Source organism: Psammomys obesus, unplaced genomic scaffold, assembly GCF_907164565.1.
Source record: "Psammomys obesus unplaced genomic scaffold, mPsaObe1.curated_primary_1811, whole genome shotgun sequence".
In the NCBI taxonomy this organism is placed as follows: domain Eukaryota; kingdom Metazoa; phylum Chordata; class Mammalia; order Rodentia; family Muridae; genus Psammomys; species Psammomys obesus.
Genome location: NW_026585987.1, coordinates 13,164,354 through 13,174,456, shown reverse-complemented (window position 1 = coordinate 13,174,456; position 10,103 = coordinate 13,164,354). Strand labels below are relative to the sequence as shown.

The following is a 10,103-nucleotide window of genomic DNA, read 5'->3' as shown; positions in this document are numbered from 1 at the left end:
AGAAAATAATTTCTTAATTTTTATCTTAAATTATGTACTATTACTGGATAATACAGTCCATAGCAGGTTAGAGAATGTACCCTTACTTCCAAAGATAAAATAAAATCTTGCCTCTTCCAGAAAATATTTATAAAACCTAACAAAAATAATCAATAGATACTTATATTACCTCTTTAATATTTTCCTAGGAGCATCATATATGAAAATACCATTAACCAACAGACTGTCAACTCAGAAAAAGAAATGTAGCTTCCAAATGCAAATCCAATGCATCATCCAAAACCGGGGCCAGCAATCTGTTTCCATTATAGTAAGACGGTAAATATTATCAGGTTTTCAGGCCACAAATTCTGTGTAGTAACCAGTCAACATTGTCAGGAATGCAGCCATAAATAAAATGTTCTATGCTAATGTGGTTAGGTCCCAATAAAACTTTATTTATAACAATAGGAGGCAAACTGGATTTGGCCTACGAGCCAGAAGTTGTTATGACCTGTCTAAAATAAGAACAGATGGTAGGGTGGCAAGATCAAATGATGAGAATGACATTTAGATGTCATGTATCATGAAGGCCACTGACAAACTGCAGCATGATGAAATATTAACAGATTTTAGGAAACAAATATGTATCACATGAAAAACAAAGTTATTTTTTAGCCCACAAATAAAGGAAAATTTATTTGGAGACCCTACACACTATGCCTGAACCCAGCATACTATACCCTACCCCTAAACAAAGGCTACCTCAAATATCTTAGAGAGCTAACAGAAGAAAGGTTGTTCCTAATGAATACCTGCCACTAGAAAATAGGGTTCAGCTGAAAATTAAAAAAAAAAAAAAACAATTGTGAAAAATGTATAGTTTTTTTTTTTTAAAGGGGCATGGTTACAACAAATGACAGCATTTTCTCCTTCAAAGTACTTACTAAATAATAAGCTGGATGGTTTTATACTATTTTGGATGTCTCCCAAAATTAAAACCTCAATATAACTACATTCACCACCATTGTTCATACTAAAATAGCCTTGTTGATTTCATCATTTCTCAATGTTTCTAATCTCAAACTCAGACACATATTTTACATTAAGCCTCATGAATACAGAAATATACACAGAGACACAACAGATACACACTGGGATACAGACAGATACACACAGAGAAACAGACACACAGAGATACATACACAGGCACATGAACACTGAGACACAAAGACAGAAAGTTACACACACATGAATTAAACACACACATAGACACACACATAAACAAATAATTTTCAAGAAACAATATTTATCTTTAATAGATATAATACACTTTTATTTTCTATTCAATATTACTCTGATTCATTTCAAGTTTTCTTAAAAATGCTGGTCAATGCCCACTAATCTGACTTCATGCAAACCATCACCAAAAACAAATCCATAGCAGCCTAATCTATGTAACTGGTAAAAACAATAGTAACTATTTTAATTCTTGCTGATAATTGTTGACTACACTATCAACCGTCTAGGAAGATTCTTGTAATTAAAAAATATGAAAGTTTATGTACATTCACATTTTGCTGTGAACACAAGATAATGAGCACCACAAAAAGTACAATCTAACTGTATTAATTTAGTGTTATAAGTAGTTAATACTTAAAACTTTTCCATTTATAAATTCTTTCTACAGTTAAGATTCTCAACATTCTTCACAAAGGTCAAATGGGTCAACTAGAGAAGAGCAGCTAGACATTAATTCCCACCCTCAGAGTAACTAGTTATACTCTGAAGCAGCCAAAATACCAAACTGGAAAAATACAGTCAGGTATTACTTCAGAGTCATTCTGACGGACCTGAAGGGATCTGCAACTTGAAACAATTTCAAGTAGGAAAGAAAGTAGAACAAAAGTAAGAATCATTCAGCAATTGAGGTCAGCAATTGGTGAGATAACAGACAATATTCTATATCATCTTGCCTATAGTGTATTCTATACATTTATATCCTTTTGCCTATTATGGAGCAGGTTCCCAAGAATACGTGAGAGACATTTGCAATATACAAGACTAAGAAGTATAGAAAAAGAATAATCAAGATTTTAATGGAACTCAGGGAACCAAAGGCAGGGGTACTTCTATGAGTTCAATGCAAGCCTGGTTTACAAACCAATTCCAGGACAGCCAAGACTGCACACACACACACACACACACACACACACACACACACACACACAGACACACACAGAGAAAGAGAGAGAGAGAGAGAGAGAGTCTTGAAAAACAAAAACAAGAGGATTGTGAGGGAAGCTATGATGACTGAGTGAGGATAAATACCACATTAGCAAAGAAAAAAATCAAGAGACTCGTTACATCTAAGATGAAGAAAGCATCTAAGAAACATAAAGGAGAGAATTATTTAATGATATTGGCAATATTGTGTTTCTCAAGATAAATGAAGTCTATCATAAAAACTTTAGGATATAATGTGTTTGAGACTTCAAATGATGAAAATTTTATAAATGCAATATTTTATATATAAAACATTTTGCACTATATGTATGTTATATAATATCGCACACCTGGAAACAGTATAGCACTTCAATTTCAAACACATTAACATTTTTGTCGTTAAACACAAAAAGTCACATTAAATAAAAGAAGTTACAAAGTTTAAGGGTTTCATGTCCATTTAAGTCGTTTTGAAGTCAAATGATTTGTTTTAAACTACTGTAATTTTAGAATAGATTTGGCATCTAGTATCTTGCTTAGCTTGAAAATAAAATTGTTTATTTGCTTTTTTTAGTAATATATTCTTTGAGATAAATTTTATATTCATTGTCCAGTTAACCCATGCAGGAAAGAATTCTATTGTGGATTCTAATAAAGATTCCAATAAGAAAAACAAAACATAAAAACTAGAGAGAAGAAAATAAAACTTTTATTACTGACAAAAAAAATGAGTTTCCATAGAAAATGCCAAAGATCTAAACCGTTCAACATAACAGTAATTTAGGAGAATAACCTTTGGTCAACAAGCAAAGCCACCTGTCTAAGAGATAGGGAGTGCTGTGACCTGCATCCTTCCTGAACACGGATCTCCACCCTGTAGGCAGCACTCCACAGCCACTGCAGCTCTTTTCACCTTGGCCTGTCAAGTAAGTATAGCAGTGCTTAAATGCCAGGGGCAGCAGCTTTCTTACAGCAAAGAAGCTGATGGCTTTAAGAGCAGTCTCTTGAAAGAAGCAGTAACTGATCACTGGTCAAATCCATTTGTGGGTATCCCAACTAAACTAACTTGAAGAGCATTCTTTTCACCCTAAAAGCCAAAAACTCTTTTTTAGGGATTTTGATATTAACTCTTTTCTTACTTCATAAAAATCTTTACTACACCCAGGGACAGTAAGACACCACTGTAATCCTAGCACCACCGAAGTGTGGGAGGAAGAAAATCTGGGTGAGGATACATAGGAAGGCCTTATCTCAAATAAATAATAATAACAATAATAATAATAATAAAATAATAATAACAACCATAATAATGTACTCATATGTAAACTGTAAATGAACTTTGTTTAGTAAAGACTACTTTATACCAACATTATGGTTTTGGCCAGGCTGTCCAGGTATCTTCATCTCAATTCTACAATTGAAAAGTGAGAACTAACAGTATCTACTCCATGAAAATAAACAAGTCTGTCCTACAAACATGTCATGCAGTATGGTTCCTACTCTTTCAATGCTAATTAGAAGCCCATAAAAGGACAGAGGAACAGAGGTCCAGTAGTGTCTCCTTACTTTGAGTTTCTGGGCTTCTCCTCGCATATTCAGCAGCTCAGTGATAGAGTCCACAAAGCCCTGGTAGTAAAAGCTGCACATTTTTTCAAAAGCTCAGATGATTGTGGATGCATGTTTTTATCTTCTCCATGAAGTGTCCATGTTCTTCACCATCACAGACAGACCTTTAAAGAGATAGTGGCAAGAAGATTATAGTACTTCTGAGGAGAAGAGAAATACAAGCCCAAAGAATCTTATATAAAAACTAGGGAGGGTGGGATCGGGAGGGGAGGAGGGAAGGGCTGATGGGGGGATACAAAATGAATAAAGTGTAATTAATAAAAAATTTTAAAAAATAAAGCCTATAGCATCATGCTGAAAAAAAAAAACTATATTGTGCTCGCTTCGGCAGCACATATACTAAAATTGGAATGATACAGAGAAGATTAGCATGGCCCCTGCGCAAGGATGACACGCAAATTCGTGAAGCATTCCATATTTTTGCGACCCCAACATTGAAGCCTCTGCCTTCCGGGTCCACCAGTGTAATCCAGGCAAACAATACCTGTATCTCAGTCAGAACTGCGTAATAGTGGCTTGCAGGCCACTGCAATAGTGAAAGAATCTGCGCATACACACTGTGCCCCCTAAAAGCGCACCCGAATAGCGCCAGCGTCACATTCCTTACTTAGGCAAAACTGAAACCACAGTGCACACTCCCAAACCAGTGAACCTCTCTCATCTTCCTGAAAAAACAGTCCAGAAAACAGAGAGGATCATAGCCCGAACTACAATCTCGAGGAACAACCAGTGAGGATTATAAATAACCAGATGGCTAGAGGCAGACGTAAGAACACTCCCAACAAAAATCAGGACATAATGACCTCACCAGCAACCACACAAAACAATGGACACTCCAATTCACTAGATATACAAGAAAACGACCTCAAAACTATGTTTCTCCAGCTATTAGAGGCCCATAAAGATGAAAAGAACAAAGCCCTCAGAGAAATAGCTAAAGAAATCGAGACGAACCAAGAGGAAACAAATCGTGCTCTCAGAGAAATGACCACGAAAATTGAGGCAAACAGAGAAGAAATGCACAAAGCTCTCAAAGAAATGTCCACACAAATGAAGGCAAATAAAGAAGAAATAAACAAAGCTCTTATAGAAATACAGGCAATTATACCCAAAGAAGTAGAGGCACAATTAGTGATACATAGAGAGGAAACAGACAAAAAAATAGAAGCTATCATTGAAAAGCAGATGAAGGAAACATCATTCAAACAGATGAAGGAAATGGTGCAAGACATGAAAACAGAATTAGATCAAAAAAGAAAACACAAATAGAGAAAAACCAGGAGCTGGAGAACATAGAGAAAAGATCAGGAACTACAAAGGTAAGCATCACCAACAGAATACAAGAGATGGAAGAAAGAATCTCAGGAGCCGAAGATACACTTGCAAAAATTGACACGTCTCTCAAAGAAAAAATAAAATCAGAAAAGTCCCAAACATAAAATATCCAAGAAATCAAGGACACCATGAAAGGACAAAACCTAAGAATAATAGGAGTAGAAGAAAAAGAAGACATCAGGCTCAAAGGTCCGGAAAATATTTTCAAGAAAATTATAGAAGAAAACTTTCCCAACTTAAAGAAGGAGATGGCCATAAACATACAAGAGGCCTACAGAACACCAAGTAGACTAGACCAGAAAAGAAATTCTTCACGTCACATCATAGTCAAAACACTGAACCTACAAAACAAAGAAAAAAATTCTAAAAGCAGCAAGGGAAAAAGGCCAAGTAACATATGAAGGTAGACCTATCAGAATCACACCAGATTTCTCAACAGAAACTATGAAAGCCAGAAAGGCCTGGACAGAAATCATACAGTCCTTAAGGGACCACAGATTCCAACCCAGACTACTATACCCAGCAAAACTTTCAATCAACATAGATGGAGAATTCAAAATATTCCAGGACAAAACCAAATTTAAACAATGTCTACATAGCAACCCAGCTCTACAGAAGTTACTGGAAGGGAAACTCCAAACCAAAGAAAACAACTACATCTAAGGAAACAGAGGAAATAGATAACTACACACACAAAAAAAAAAAAGAATACAAGCAATGAAACTCAGTGACACCAAAAACCCCACATCTAAACTAAGTAACAATTTTTGGTCACTAATTTCTATCAACATCAGCGGACTCCACTCCCCAATAAAAAGACACAGACTAACAGAATGGTTGCGGGAACAGGATCCATCATTCTGTTGCACCAAGAAACACACCTATGCAACAAAGATAAACACTACCTCAGAGTAAAGGGCTGGAAAAAAGTTTTGCAAGCAAATGGTTCCAGAAAACAAGCTGGAGTAGCCATCCTAATATCTAATAAAATAGACTTTCAACCCAAGTTAATCAAAAAAGATAAGGAGGGCCACTATATTCTCATCAAAGGAAAAATCCACCAAGAGGACATCACAATTTTGAATATCTATGCCCCAAATACAAGAGCACCTACATTTGTAAATGAAACAATATTAAAGCTTAAATCACACATTGATCCTAAAACCCTAATAGTGGGAGACTTCAACACTCCACTCTCACCAAGGGACAGATCAACTAGACAGAAAACAAATAGGGAAATAAAAACACTAACAGAGTCCCTAAATCAATTGGACCTAATAGACGTCTACATATCTTTTTTTAATGAATTAGTTTTTATTTCTTTAAAGACAGGGTCTCACTGTATTCCAGGTTGGCTGACTATTTACCTCAGGATCTTAGGCATGTAGCATCCTTAAGTGTGCATGTCAAGTATAATGTACCCCATTTCAGGCTTGAGGGAACTATGTGTCACACAATGTGAATAGTTAATTATCATTCTTATGAACAAAAAAGGCTCCTGCCTCAACTACTTTTTATTTTCATCTTATAATTAGCATTATTCATAGTTTAATGAAAAAAAGGCAATGGAATTGAAAATACACATTTGGGCAAAGGACAAAATGAAGCCACTGACAAACTTTTTTGAGCCTTTATAGCTTTAGCTTCTCTTGTTGTTTTAGATGATGATTTCTACCAACAGGATTTACCCAGGTTTTAGTTATGACAGTCTCTGTGTCCTTAATTTGGACTGTCCTTGCTTTCATTACTTTATTTCCTGTTTGATTTCTATTGTTGATTTGATGGATGTTTATGACAAACTCTCTTCATCTGAGACTTTCTAGTTGTATTTACCCCAAGTCACATTTCTTGAAGGCTCTTTGGCTAGGTGTCAGCTGTGCCATCCTGTTTTTAACCTATCCTTTTGAAAGTCCCCAACTTTCGCTTACCTTATTTCTTGAGGCAGAATTCCCACATAGCATTCTTTTGGTGGTATGGGCTGTCATGGTGAAGCCATTCAGATACATTGGAATCTGCAAAGATAGAAAAAAGACTGCAGTTTGTTAGCTCTCATGTGGTTTCACAAAAATATTTGGATATTATATTAGTTGCTTTGGGTATTGCTTTGGTCAAATACTTGACAAGAATTAACTTTAAGGAGGAAGGCTTTGTTTTGGCTTATAATTCAAGGGAATATAATCCATCATGTTGGACAATGCACGATGCCAAGAGTAGAGGGCAGTTGGTTATGTTGCAGCACAGCCAGAAAATATAGTTATGAAATGTTACAACTCTGGTTGGCCAGGTCAACCTGGGAGAGTAGAGCCTAAAACCCGAGGTGGACTAAAGTCTTATGCAATAGACAACTTTATTCAGTGCATCAGACAATTTATATTCTGAGGGTATTCTTCAGGGTTAAGCAAGATCATATGAACAAAGGTCACATGAATTTAAACCATATACAGTTGGGAGGGCAAATGCTGCTTGGAGACATAATTCTGAATACTAATGGGTAAAATGATGGGTATTCTAAAGTAAAAGCTGCTTCTATTATTACACCTGGGAGAGGTACGAAAACACATTCTAAGAACAACCCATGTTATGGAGGAACAGAAATTACAAGACTCTTGTCTTGTTTACTTGATGTTTTCTCACAAGTTCTCAGAAATCTGTTCACACAGCTTCACTCATGGATCATGTTCTGACAATCAGATGCTGGTATGTGAATGACAAAAAAAGGAGAGGGCATTCCTACTGCTAGATATGAAGGAAGAGAATGTTTATTGTAGATTAAAAGGAACATAGTTAGGGACAGGGACATCTGGGAGAGTCCAGAGTGGACATGACCCTGAGAAGGGAGAGGGGAAAAGCAGCTGCCTACCAAGACCAAGAGACTGGTCAAGACACTAAACTAAGAGACCAGGTATACAAAATGGCTGGATTGTATAGGGAAGGGCAGCTGAGGGGTCAGGGAGGGGAAAATGCTAGCTATACCTTGTAACAAGAATGGACATAGGGATGCAGAGATCCTGGTGGCCAAGCCTGGTTTGACTTGTTAAGTAGGCAACTCAGCTGGTTCAGTTTCTTCCCAGCTGTTCTGAACCTGTAAGTTGAGACCTTTTTCCATGTGTGTGTGTGGAGGGGGTGGTTGTAAGTGTGTGTGTGTAAGGCCCTTTTCACAGGGGTTGCCTAAGACCACCAGAAAACAGATTTTTACATTATCATTCGTAACGGTAGCAAAGTTATAGTTAACAAAATTAATTTCATGGTTGATGGTCACTACAACATGAGGAACTGTATTAAAGGGTTATGGCATTATGAAGGGTGAGAACCACTGCTCTATCCCATGAGACGGTAATTCTGTACATATTGGTTAAGCTAATCTAGAAATTACATTATGGACATTCGCAGAGGCCTGTCTCTTCTGTTATTCTAAACAAGTATTAGTTGTCATAGGTTTTGTGCTCAGCTTAGACTTCATTAATTGCAATATGCTTCTCCAAGGACTAGTGATGATATGCAATGGTCTATTTTTTTCCTGTACCTAGAACATCCAAACTGTAATACTGAAATCTGAATGCAATCAATAGACATACTGAAGTTAGAAAAAGGGATATAAACTTCTTTTGACCTCTTGTAGTTCTCTTTCATCATCATGCTCAAATCTGTTTTTCCACTTTATTTTTAACTTTTGGAGTTTAATGAGAAGAAAATATTTGAGGGATAAAGCCATGGCAAATTTAAAAAGATATATGAAAAAGAAAAGACCAGAACAAACTCTGGAATTATTTCTTGGGTAATCAGAGCCAAATCCCCAAACTGAAAATGTTCAGTCCTTTGTGTCTAAGTTCTCCTTGGTCTCAGGACACATGAGTAGATATGTTTGGCCTCCTGTATTACTCTTGCCCCTACCTGTGAAACAAGGGTAAATCCATATGCATTGAGTGGATGTGTCCATTTGTGTCCATTTCGATGATACAATTTTTCCACTTCCAGGCCCTGTGAAAGCACCTGCATATAAAATAGGTAAGGCAGTCTTTGCACAAGGGGAGACAAACATTCTATTGTGGGGAGGTTGACAATTGAACAGACCATCAGAATATACTTTAATAAATGTTGTGAGGGCAGATAGTTACAAAGGAGGTGGCATGAAAGGCTTAAGTGATCGGAAATGGTTTCTCAGAAGAATTAATATGCTTGATGTGGTTTTAAGAGTGGATGAGGTTTACTTTGAAATGGAAGAAAAGGGGGAGGGTAATGGAGTCTGGAGACTGGAATCCTTAACAAGTAATGGGGACTGATTGCTGCCTGTCTCTTTGATTTGCCTGCTACCTTTGCAAACTGCACAACATTCTGTCATTTAGGATACTTTACTAGGCAAATAGCAGAATATAGAGGGAAAGTGGCTTAAATAATTGGAAATTGATTGACTAATATAGAGTATTCCATGGTCCAGGACTCAGGTGTTTTCCACCATTTCCCCTTTCTAAGCCCAGGGTATTGTTACCATTTCCTCTCCTTTAAGGTAGTTGTTTCACTGTGTTATTTTCACAGGGAAGTGTTTGAAGTAGAAAAAAATTTCTTTTCCTGCATCCTCCAGGGGCCATAACACTTGCTTTCCCAGCTTTGGCCTTTCACTAACAGATTTCCCTTCTCAGTGGTGAGTGTTGTATCACTGACACAACAAGGTAAATTATTTATCTTTTGTGGTAGGATAGGAAGGTGAGACATCAGGTAGAGTTAGGACTCCTCAAACAGAAAAAGTTAATAGTTGCTGTGTAGTCACAGCTAATTCACAACTGATCCTGAAGTGCAGTTTCCCCCAGCCCCACCACTTCCTTTTAGACAGGGTTTCTTTGTGTAGCCCTGGCTGTCCTGGAGTTTGCTCTCTAGACAGGCCTGACTCTTCCTCCCCAGTGCTGAGGCTAAAGGTGTGCGTGGGCCACCACCACCCAGCT

The 10,103-nt window shown here is 37.0% G+C and overlaps 1 non-coding gene across 1 annotated transcript; it reads left to right on the top strand.

Annotated features, from left to right (window-relative positions):
- The first annotated feature begins 4,146 nt into the window (after positions 1-4,146).
- On the top strand, positions 4,147-4,253 carry LOC129671968 (U6 spliceosomal RNA). Its single transcript, XR_008719441.1, has one exon. It is a non-coding gene; the product is annotated as a U6 spliceosomal RNA (small nuclear RNA).
- Positions 4,254-10,103: the final 5,850 nt, after the last annotated feature.